Source organism: Brachionichthys hirsutus, unplaced genomic scaffold, assembly GCF_040956055.1.
Source record: "Brachionichthys hirsutus isolate HB-005 unplaced genomic scaffold, CSIRO-AGI_Bhir_v1 contig_698, whole genome shotgun sequence".
Classification (NCBI taxonomy): domain Eukaryota; kingdom Metazoa; phylum Chordata; class Actinopteri; order Lophiiformes; family Brachionichthyidae; genus Brachionichthys; species Brachionichthys hirsutus.
In genome coordinates, this window is record NW_027180377.1 from 179,719 (window position 1) to 191,725 (window position 12,007).

Consider the following 12,007-nt stretch of genomic DNA (forward strand, 5'->3'; position numbering starts at 1 on the left):
CATCACATTCAGAAAGTTAGACATTAAAGGGCAGGCCTGTATGGAAATGACACTGGCCGTTGTCTTTATGAGATATTGGGATTATTGCACCAACCATGTCTATGGCATGCGTAAATGCAAATCCCTCTTAAAGAATATGTTGCCGATACGGAAAAGGGTAATCTCAGGCTTTGATGGCTCAATTACCTGTTTGATGAAGAGGAAGGCTCAAAACGAATTCTGTTTAAGAGCTCTAAAACAGCTCGAGCTTTTGTGATTTATATAAGCACATGTTTCTGTTCACATCACAGTCAACCTCAATTCTCTCGCTGCTTTTGTCACGTGACTCCCTCTAAGCTTTGTAATTGGCTCCCACACACACTGACCTTGTTAAAGCTACCTCGGTTTTATAATGGCTTTTAGCCCTGGCCGCAATGGGTCTAATACCAGTAGTGGCTTTAGCATTAGTCTGTATTTACACCTGAGATCCCAACAGATACCAGGGCTAGCCATTACAGACTGCCTTAATGATAATCTGTTTTAATAGACTTAGCATTGATCTGTGAAGCTGTAAAGCTGTTAGGAAGGTTGATAAAAGGTCAGAAAAGAGCTGCTAAGTGATGAGTAGAGAACGTACCGTAATGCTGCTGCTCGACATAACCTCATCCTATATCTCTGACACCAAAAGGCATAACGTGCTCTCATAAGAACAAGCTGAACTAGAAAGCACTCAGTGTGGATACCTCCACCAAGGCCTCTGGAACCAAAGCTTTAAAAGAAATCATCAGAAAATATGATCCATGCTACGTCAAAACAAAACAATAATCAGACGTGCTGGAACAATTTAAAATAGTAATGATTGTAATCTATTTTTAATCCTGTGATTGCCTCCAAAATGATTTTCTGCTGCTTAATAATCTACTTGGTTTCCTGACACAACCTGTGGGGATTCCCTCTCTTCCTAGAGACAGGTAAGCAGGGTCAGGAGGGCTTCTGCTGCACCACCTGATTGGCCTTTGATTGAAAACAACCTGAGGTTGATTAAAGATTTGTGCAACAGGTACGTGTGTGTGAGGGCGTGCACACTGCACGCACACACTAAAGCCGTTTCTACCTTTAGCTTTTCTCTTGTGTTATAACCGTATTACGTAGTACTTAAAAGGTCACAAGAGTCTCTGCGTCTGGCTAAGCCTGTCTCTTGGATAAGAATAACACTCAAGGCGAGCCTGCACACACACACACACACATACATACATACTTCTATTTGCATTCTCATGACCATCACAACACTTTGATTATCACGCGTTGTGGGTATTTCCCCAACACTATTTTGCATGGCTGTTAAACAAACTCGGTGTTGGTGTACTTAGACATCGATCCATGTTCCCTTTTCACGCAAAGGGCAAACCGATTTGTAGCTTGTAATTGTCAGATAGAACACACACTTGACGACTGTCAATACATACTTGACACCTTTTCCCAGACACATGACCGCATGCCAGCAAAACTTACATGACCAAAATAAACGGGAAATATTCACTCAACAGTAGGAGGTAATGAAACGAACTTGTACATTCACACACGTGCACACGCAATGCCAACAAAGAGAATGCATTCAAAAAATATTGCATCAAATTCAGAAGCCACAGAATTAGAACTTCTTGATCTTTACGTCCTCGCTCACCATTAAAGACATCACGTTTTCGCGGCTGAGCAACTTGACAGCTACAATTCTGCCTTGTGTTTAATCCTCGTTAAAGTGGGGAGGAAAACATGAGTGGAGTCCATCAAACTTCAAAAGGAATAGAGAGATCAAAAACAGATCAAAATACCCCAGTGGCATAAGGTTCGATCTCTGCTTCAGAGTTGGAGCGTCGCTCGCTGTTTCGAAAAACAAAGAGCGAACACACACGTGTCAGACCGTACGACGCACAATGCACGCGAAAACGAGCACGAAAGTGTGAGATCTTGCATGTTTTCTCTCGCAACCTGTTAGCACTGCATCTACAGCGCTTCCATCCCAATTACAACTCTTAGTTTGAGCTGTTTTGATAGAGCAACTTGAGCAGTGAGGTTTGAAGGCGGGGGTTTTGGCGGTACGTTCTCAGCACTGGTTCCCACACCTACAAGACACGATATCTGCAAGTTCCTCCAGCATTAGATCGTTTTAGCTGGAGAGAATAGCAGAATTATAATTATTCAGACTGATGTGTTTGTATGATACTGAGTCTCGCCACATCAGAACCCCGCCCCCGGTCTGGCAGCACCTTGCATGGCAGCAGTCGCCCACTGGAGTGTGAATGTGTGTGTGAACGGGTGAATGTGAGGCCTAATGTAAAGCGCTTTATAAGCGCTATATAGGTGCAGTCCATTTACCATTTACACACACACACACACACATCTTTTTCAGTTAATTTACTTTTACCGTTTTTCTCGTCAGTCAGGTAACTTCTGACACGATGAGAGGACATTCAGGTGAAGTCAACATCCAAAGCAAACAAAGCTTAAGTCATTTTAACTGAAGCAAATAAGGCCTTTCGTCCTTTTTTGGTACAAACCCTCCGTGCACGCAGCTCAGTTTTGCAATTATGTAATTGCATCCTGAAGGCCTTGCGACAGGGCGACTCCCGTAACTCACTGACTGGAAGACGTACAAGGATGTGGAATCAAACTTGAATTATTGGTTTTATAATTATCTAAGAAGCCCATATGGTGGTTCTGTCTGAGTTTAACACTTTAACCTCAGCTACAACTTGATGTTAATGACAAATCTGTAGCGTAATCTATTATCTCACAGTAGCACATTTTCAGTGCGCACCATAAATGTAAATATTCTAGATCCTCACATCCGGTACTTGGATCTCCACCATCTCACTATATCTAAGCATTGTAACGAAGTTAGAACTGTAAATCTAGTATTTGTCCTTATCTTCAGTTGAAATGAATTCTTAAATCCAGATGATGATTGTGTCAAATTTGAATGGGTTGTTCCTGGAACCAAACGTTAAGTTTTCTCAATCAAAATCATGACAAGCAAACAAACAGACAAACACGAGCCAAAACACTGCCCCCTCGGCATTCCTAAAAATAAATCCACTTCAAAACAATGTTTTCCGGTAATTCTTTGTTACAATGTCTTCAGTCTGTCAGCATTAAAAATCGTGAGCATACTGACCGGACTTGCATTTTACTGATTTGCTCTAGTGTTTCATGGTAAGTGTAACACCCCCCCCCCCCCCCCCCCTCTTTTAGAATAAAGAACTATAAATATTGCATGTGGTTTGAGAGCTAACTGATGACAACATTAAAAAGCTTCAGCTTTTAAAGTGATTCTTGATGTCTAATATACAATGATATATACCCGAACCCACGCTCTTCTCATGCATCTCTTTGAACTGGTGTGTGTATGAGTGTGTTGATTAGCCAGCCTTTTGCTCAACCATCTGCTGTAGATCAAGGCTCTGACTGCCACTACACGTGTTAGGACACAGAGACTAACCGCCAAAGCATCTGCAAACCCCCCCCCAAAAACCCACATACTTAAGACCCACCATCTTCTGCTCTCTTTATTCTCCCATGAAAATAACTAACCTTTTTTCAGCTTGTTGTCTTTGTGATCAGAAACACAGACGGACGTCCTGGTTGCTCTGTGCCAAGGTACACACATATTACGGGCTCGGAACCGGTTTGTCTCCTTTGTTGAATGTCACCTCTGTCTTTCCTATAAAACAAGGACGTCATTAATGAAATCAAACAGACGGAGCAGACATGATGAGAGCGGTCTGGGAGCTGAAGCAATATATAGTGTAACAAAGCAGGATGCAGCAGAGAGGTGGTGAGCAGGTCTGTCTGACAGGCTGAAACTCATCTGGACCTGATCTCAGCAGCACCACAGCTCCGCTCCACATGCTGCCTTTGATACGACTCCGCTCACAGCTGGACTTGATAAAACTCGAGGTTTTGTGGTGTCTTGGTTTGTGTGTGTTTGTGTGTGTTTGTGTGTGTTTGCGTGCATGCATGCTTGTCTGCAAGCAACCGTACTGTGGCACTTCCACATCGTCTAGTCGTAACCCACCACCACCGATACACCCCTACCCAAACACACACACACACACACACGCATGCTTTCCATTTACTTTTTAATTTCCCTCCTTCACCCCTTTTCCTTTCGTCTGTTTAAACAGCCTGCAAGCTGCCTGTAAAAGCCCTGATCTGTTTACACGATGGGCTGCCCAGTGCTAGGCTGTTTAATGCACGGTCATAAATTATACAACAACTTTGCAAACTGGAACTGTGGCTTTAAAAAAAAAAGCCAAAACCTGTTTCACATAGCTTAGATCCAGGACACCCTTGAACTATGGAATAAATGGATTTTCCCCCTCAGAGTTGAGAGGAAACACCTCGCAGTAACAGTGAGGTAAAATCCTCAACACGCTGCTCACAGATTTTATAACCAATAACCATAAATAATTGATTATCTCTGTTTAATGTAAATAAACTAAAACACATTTATTCTGTATGTGTGTGTTTGTGTGCATCAGTGGTATAAATGCCATATTTAAAAATCTGCTCTTAATAGATTAGAATGGTTTGCTTTCTTCGATTGTTATCAGCCCAGCACACAAACTATTAAAGGTCTCTACAAATTTTTGTCTTTCTTTTACAAAGAAATATTGTAAATCATAAGCCTGCAATCAAAATGCTGATTCCTAAAGACTCTTCATGGGTTTTTCTTTTCTTTTTTCTAAACAGAGGGCTGCCTTCAGGCATCCAGAGAAGAAACACGAGATAAATCAGCCAAGAATTAAACAATAATCGACAGTGCAAAGACAAAAAGTGACTACAATGATGAAAAGGTACTTTCTTTATCATCAACAGCAGGCTAATGAAGGTGAAACAGGATCTAAAAGATGTTATTAAAATATCCCCCTAACAGTCAGAAAAACCAGTTTTGTATCTGCTTTAAATGAGATTTGCATTTCTTATTTATAAGAAGTATTTCTTATAAGTAAGTATAAGTATTTATATAGGCTTCCCCCCTCATTTTGATGAAAGTGTACTATTAACATGAATAAACTGAGAATAACAACGGACGGCGCGCAGCCTTGACACTCCGTTCGCTTGTGTTTCCTCCATCATCTGTGATGTTTCACTTTTGGTAAGTGATCACAACATAACTCTCAGAAAGCTTGAAACCAAAGCCCGTGGAGACGATGAGCACATGACAGGGGTGATTTACTGAGGCTATGGGAGGATTTAGTGTGCGGGCCAATCAAAATCCAACGGGTTTACTGTGAGTTCTCAGCCACTGGACTTTAATGTGGTGAAGCTTCAATCCAAACGGCTCCATTGGGTTTGTGACAGTGCTCGAGGTTTACTAGAAAATGTTGGCTGCACATGAGCTCAGTCAATACTGGCACCAAACGAGTTTGGCTGACAAAGACGACAATATTCAGTTCAGTGCGTGGCATTACCGTCACTTTTAAATAAAAGCAGAAAGTTCATTACCCCATATAAGAAATGTTCTATTTCTGAAGATCCCAGGTATCATGCAAAACAAGTAATGTTTTTAATGCTTTGAATGAGAATTCCTCCTTTTTCTTTTTTTTTTTTTACGTGCCTCATTAAAATATAGATTATAACTATGCAGATACTGTTTTCTAAAGTTTTAATTCCAGACCCAAAAGTTTTCACTGCAAACTAAATTCTCTGTGAATGTGGACTAGATTCATGCCACATTGGACCACGCTTTGCTTTCACAATCGTGGATTCAGTACATTTTTGTGCAGCCATAGAAATGGATAAAATGCAACTGCTCTGAAAATTATGAAACAATCCCAATTTGCGTGTGGACAGAATATTGAACCTGAACAGCAACAAAAGGGTCGCTGGATTATCTAGTTTTATTTGTGCTGATTTTATTCACGCTCTTCTGATGTAGATTTGCGTTGCCTCTACTTTGATCTTACTCTGTTCATGCATATGACAGGGTTTTCAACTCATCCGTAAATATTGTATATTTTGAATGCAGAACCTTTTTAAACCTATAATGGGGGAAACTTTCACATTTTCAGCAAACCTTCTATTGTGTGAGCAGGAATATACTTTCAGCAGACAAATATGGAAATGACCTTCTTGTGACTCATCTTGCTCATGTGTCATTTTGCGCTGTGAAAGTTAAACACATAAGTGATGCAATAATTAATCCTAGAAAGTATATATAACTCTACTACAAATATAACCAACATATATAACAACATATATACAAACGTATATTAACGTATATTAACGTAATCCTAGCTTCTGTTTCTAGACCTGCTTGTTAAATGCAGTCTTATTGGGGTTTGTTCTATTCCAGATGACATTGCGAGCGAATTAAGGATCACCCCGAGCAGGTTGCCAGTTCATCAGAGGGCTGACTCACAAAGAGTCAAGCAAACATTTACACTTATATTCATATGCAAACTCCACATAGAACAGCCCCGGGTCTGTATTTGAACTCTGAACCTTCTTGCTGTAAGGCAACAACTGCTAAACCACTGTATCAACATGCAGCCCCACCCTAACCCCAAGAAGAGATCGAAAACAGAAAAAAATAGACAAGCTGCAACCGGTGAGGACAGAGCAAAAGGGAAGCAAACAAATTAAATACAATTTGGTCTGTTTGAATCATCGGTCATCTTTGTGTTGACGCTCGATTAGTGCACGTGGCTCCGATCGTAGGTGAAAAGGGAATTTGTGCTCCTTCAGGTGCTGGTAACAAGATAGTGCCATGTAGCCTTTGTTACACACAGAGCATCATAATACATATAATATAACTACAATACTGGACATAAGAAGACTGGATTTCACTTGATTGAAACGCAGAAGAGTCAGAACCAAACAAAAGACTTCCGTGGGACAGCTCGGCCAGAACCCTTATGTAAATCATCTGCTGTTGACACACACGCCACCTCACGATCGTGAATGCACGCTTTATTGCCCTCCTCTGACACACACACACACACACTGAGACTAACGAAACTAACCATCGCACACATAGACACATTCAAATAGCGCACAGCCTAACAAAACATATTATCATTGCATATATGAGCTCACGCACTCAAAGAGACACACATCACACCAACGCTCTTCTTGTGGCAAGTGGGACAAAAGTGGGATCAGTCCATTTGTCGTCCCACACAAAGCTGCTTGTTCTGTCATTATCGGGGAGAGCCTCTTCTCTCCTCTACAGACAAGATGACCGGGTCACAGCTAAAATAGCCTCTTCTCCCTCCCTCCCTCCCTCCACTTCTCTTTCTCTCCCTGTCTTTCTCCCCCACGTCTCGCTCGCTATCTCTCTCCTCTTTTAATAAGCAAAGCTCAAAGGTCAACCATTTGTTTTAGCCGCTAAAATCAGAAAGAATTGGGACATTTGCAAACCAAATGAGGCTTGTGTTGGCAGGTTGTTGTATCTCATCCAAAGCAGAGGCTAATTGTGGGCCTCCCCACTCTAAACAAATGAATGGGGGGAGAGAGAGCGAGAGACTTTTGAAGTGAATGAGGGGATGGGCTATTTGTCAAGGAAATCAGGTGGCCAGTGAGCTCATGGGCAATTATCCATTTGCCTGGTGTCTGTTTGCTGTCTGATCGCTAAAAGGCAGAACTGTTCAGAAATACGCAGTGTGGAAACACATACTTTATATACCTAACAAAAACTTGAAGAACAATTTCCTTAAGTGGGGCTGAATTCTCTAACCATATAAACCATTAGTGTTACCTTAATACCTTAAAAGTGACTGTTCATACTGAGCTAACAGAGATGCTGCCATCCTGACCTTCAGCAGGGCGTTTCACGGTGCTCTGGGCTACCTGCTTCGATTTGAAAAGAAGATTTCCATTAAAACATCATTGTGAAGGTAACACTGAGAATAAATCCATGACAATAAAGCAGCATTGCTGCTCTCTGGCCAGCCTGCAGCTTCATCTCGTTATTTATTAATCCGGCCTACAACATGACTGGCTGTTTGAGCGCCTCCTCTCCCGCAGTCTTTTACAGGCCCTCAAACTTTTGCCTGTCCTGACGGCGCACCCCCGGAACCTGTGCAAATCTCGAAAACTGCAACAACGATTGTTTTTTTTTGTTTTTTTATAACAGCCGCATTTGATGTCTGAAAATAAGGCACAAGTACAATATGAAATGACTTTTTAAAAAATGTTAAAATGCAAACGTTGAATTATTTGGGGAGAAAATGACAGGTTGAAGGGACTATACTCAGCAGAAAGAAATAAGAGCGTGTGGCGATGGATGCTGCTGTGTTTGAAATAACTCAGGGTAGTATCACGTAGTGCAATGCAGACAAACAATAAAGAGAGTATGAGAGCAACGGAGCGTGAATCCACGCACGTAGCGCCATCCTGAACCATCACCTGCTCCCCCCTGCCACATCCTTTAATGTAAATGCATTAAGCTCACACAGTTCTTCAAAATGTAGAGACTCTCAGGCAATGGGTTGCACCTTTAGATGTAAGTGCATTATATATTGACACATCCAGTGTTTAATTTACAGGACTATTACCCTTTAGCAGTTGAAGCACTTAAAGTACTCATACAGTGTGGTAGAGCAACATTTCTGAAGTAACTACTGAATAACTGTTCTTTTGTTGGTGCTTTAATTGTTGTTGTTGTTTTTATTATAAGGTCCGAGAATTAATTTTTGTCATCAATGAAAATGTGTGTGTGTGTGTGTGTTTAAGAGAGCTGGGGGGGAAAAGTCACGGCTGGTCATAGTCAGGAGTCTCTCATATGGACTGGATCAGCTGCTGCGGGGGCCAGAGGTCACAGGGTCAGGGGTTGACCTGTCTAAGCCAATCACAGGTTAGCATGGAGCTGAGGGTCTTTCATGTGAAGTGAGTGGTGCTTAAACGGGATAAGTGGGGAACAGAAACCCCCGAGCCTACTTTTAGACGCAACAATCCACTAATCATGATCAGGTCACATCTTGTGTCATTCAGCCATTTGGTATTTAATTGGTTAATTATTTGTTCTGGTTTCCCAGAACTTTTAACATGCAATATAAACATGGCTGTCCATCTGGACCTTAGAGGTGAATATTGCTCATCTTTAGTGTTTATATTATTGTAAGATGTGTCACTTACCTGAGGGAGAGTGCCCAACAATGTAAATCATAAGTGCCTAGTCCAAATCTGTGCTTTCTGCTTACTTAAGGAAGTTGTGCGATCAACTCATGTTTGTTTGTCCTGAAGATATCTTGAAAAAATTGTAAACAAATTTTAATGACATAGAGGTAGGTCTTGTGCTGAGAGAAAGTTGATTCATTCATTCATTCATTCATTCATTTTCATCAGCTTTTTATCCGAATCCGAATCGCGGGGTAAACTGGAGCCTATCCCATCTGACCATGGGCGAGACGCGGGGTTACACCACTGACTGGACATTTCAATTGAATAAAAGTCAATATTTCCACAACTGTAAAATGCCCGCTATGTAATTAGAACCGACAACGCTGTTTCGCTAATATACGCCCATCAATAATGTAACAGACGACATGCATCTGCAAACACATCAGATGAACCAGGACACAAGGGAAATAACTTTCATCTCTGACGTCGACATTTCTATTGAATTTTAGACCCTAGAACCAACAGAGCCTGAAAAAACCCGGAAAACTACAAATAAATGCTGGAGAATATTGATTAGCAAAACAAACAATCAAACGTGAATTATCAATATAATTTGCCTTTTTTGACAAGAATTTGCAAGAAAACAAAAAACTGTCAAAGTGAAAACTGATTTTTACAAACAAAAGTCAATAAAAAATATATAAAGTAAATTATTGCAGGAATATTTAACCCCTTCTGGCCAGTAATTTATTGATGCGTCACTAGTTGCAGAGGATGTGTGGAGATGTCTCGATCATTCTGGCGCATCAGGAAACCATTTTTCTTCATTCTTCCTTGCGAAACAGTTCAAGCTCTGTCAGGTTGCTTAGGGATTGGGTGTGAATACTGTTCATAGACATTGTAAATCCACCACCAAATGCAGGCGCATTTTTCAGGGGCGCAGCAGATCAATACTGGAGCAAATCCAGTACAATGGCTCTAGCGATGCCGACAGTATTTCCTTAAATACAGTAAAATGTCGGCATTCTAAATGAATTAATGTATTATCTGCACAATCCACAGCAAAAACCAATACAATAGATTGGGTATTATGTTTATACACCAAAATGCAGTGCTTAAAATGATTATAAAACTGTCTAGGGTAAATAATAGATGTGTCAGCACTGAAACTATTTTTGAAAAAAGTAACACTTTCCACAGCATGTCTATCTGGGGAAACTAGAAACTGTAAAAAGAAGGCAAAAGGAATCATCTGAAGGATTAGGGTTGAGAGATTCATTGTGATATAGCCATCCATAGAAAAAAAAGTGTGAATAACAGGCGTGAGGACTGAACTAATTGAAGAATATAACATGATTTGGAGGTTAGAGTGAATAAATTAAGTGGAGTTACATGGTATCAGCAAACTGGGAACGAATATGTTTTCAAAAGATTAGCTGCAGAATTTGAAACCATTTGGGAACTTTTAGTGTCAACATGCATCAAACAAGAAACATTATGGTAATGCAGTCTGGATGAAACAAAGGCATGAATTATCAACTGTGCAACAGCCATTGTTTGTTAAACCCTCAATTAATCAATGTTATACAAGTGTCAAAAAATGCTATCTTGGCAGTTTCCTTAATGTGCCGATCAATACAGCGAGTAGGATCAAACGTAACACTTCTTGGCAGTTATCTAGAATTATTGTCTTACAATCAAATTGGTGACTGTGCCAAGAATTCAGTCAGAATTATACGTGCAGGAAAATATGGGACTTCCAGTGTTTCAACACCGACGTCACTAAAGTCGTAATTGCAGAATGACTGCCTGCCTTTGCTTGCACGTTATCAGCACAACAATGGATATTTAATCTATAGCTCCACATCATTTTACCAATATAGATTGAATAATGCGGTGAACCAAAAACAAAACCCCGTGGTATACTGAATAATACACAGTAAGTGTTATGATACAAAATACACTGTTGAATCGGTACAAAAATATATAGTTTTATTAAATTAATATGTCACAAAGTTGTAGAGATTAAACTATTTTTTTGTTGAAAGGCATTTAAGGGTTATAGAGACTGATTTATAGTTGTTTAAAGACACTCTGTGCTTGTGGTTTCTTCAGTTATACAAACAACGGATACATTTACAATACTCAGCATTGCCTGTTCCAGAGATGGACGGAAATCTTGAAGCTGGAAGCGAGTCCAGAAAGAAGGCTGTTGACTTTGAGGCTGAAAAACAGGATGAAATATCTCAGAATGCGTGTAAGTACTAACGCTATCGATAACTCGACCTGTTGTTTAAACAATCATTTACTTGACCTTATTTTTAACGTTTTTGTTTAAGAGAAGAGGAGAACGAAGCATGATCAAGCCTAACTAAATACATTTGCACGCGGTTTATTATTACATAAACACAAAGGAGGGGACATTTCTGTTGATTCGCCATGACACGTGTTGTTAGGAAGGTCCACAGCAGCTACAAAGAAAGACAGTAGTATTTGTGTTTCTGTGTGTGTGTGTGTGTGAGAGAGAGGCCTGCATCGTTTGCGTATTTGCGTGGACGCGCTTGTTCACGCGTATAAGTGTACGTGCACGCGATCATCTTTCAGACCCCCTTCCGCTGAGCCCACGTTACTTTGACTGACAGGTAAGCCTCGCCTCCGTCCACCGAACGACCCGCCCCCCAGCCCGCGCGCCTCTGGAGGCGGAGCTCCTTTCTGCCTGTCCGATTGGTTCTTCCTGGCGTAGCTCATCCAGGTCAACAAGTCTCGGGGCAGTTTCCGGAGCAACCATTGGTCAGACGCGTAATCTTCATTCATGTCCCCACGTGGATTGACGACGCTGATTGGTCCGCTGACGTTTTCTGGGCTGGACTACAGCTTCGGTTTAGCTGTGAACGTGAAACCG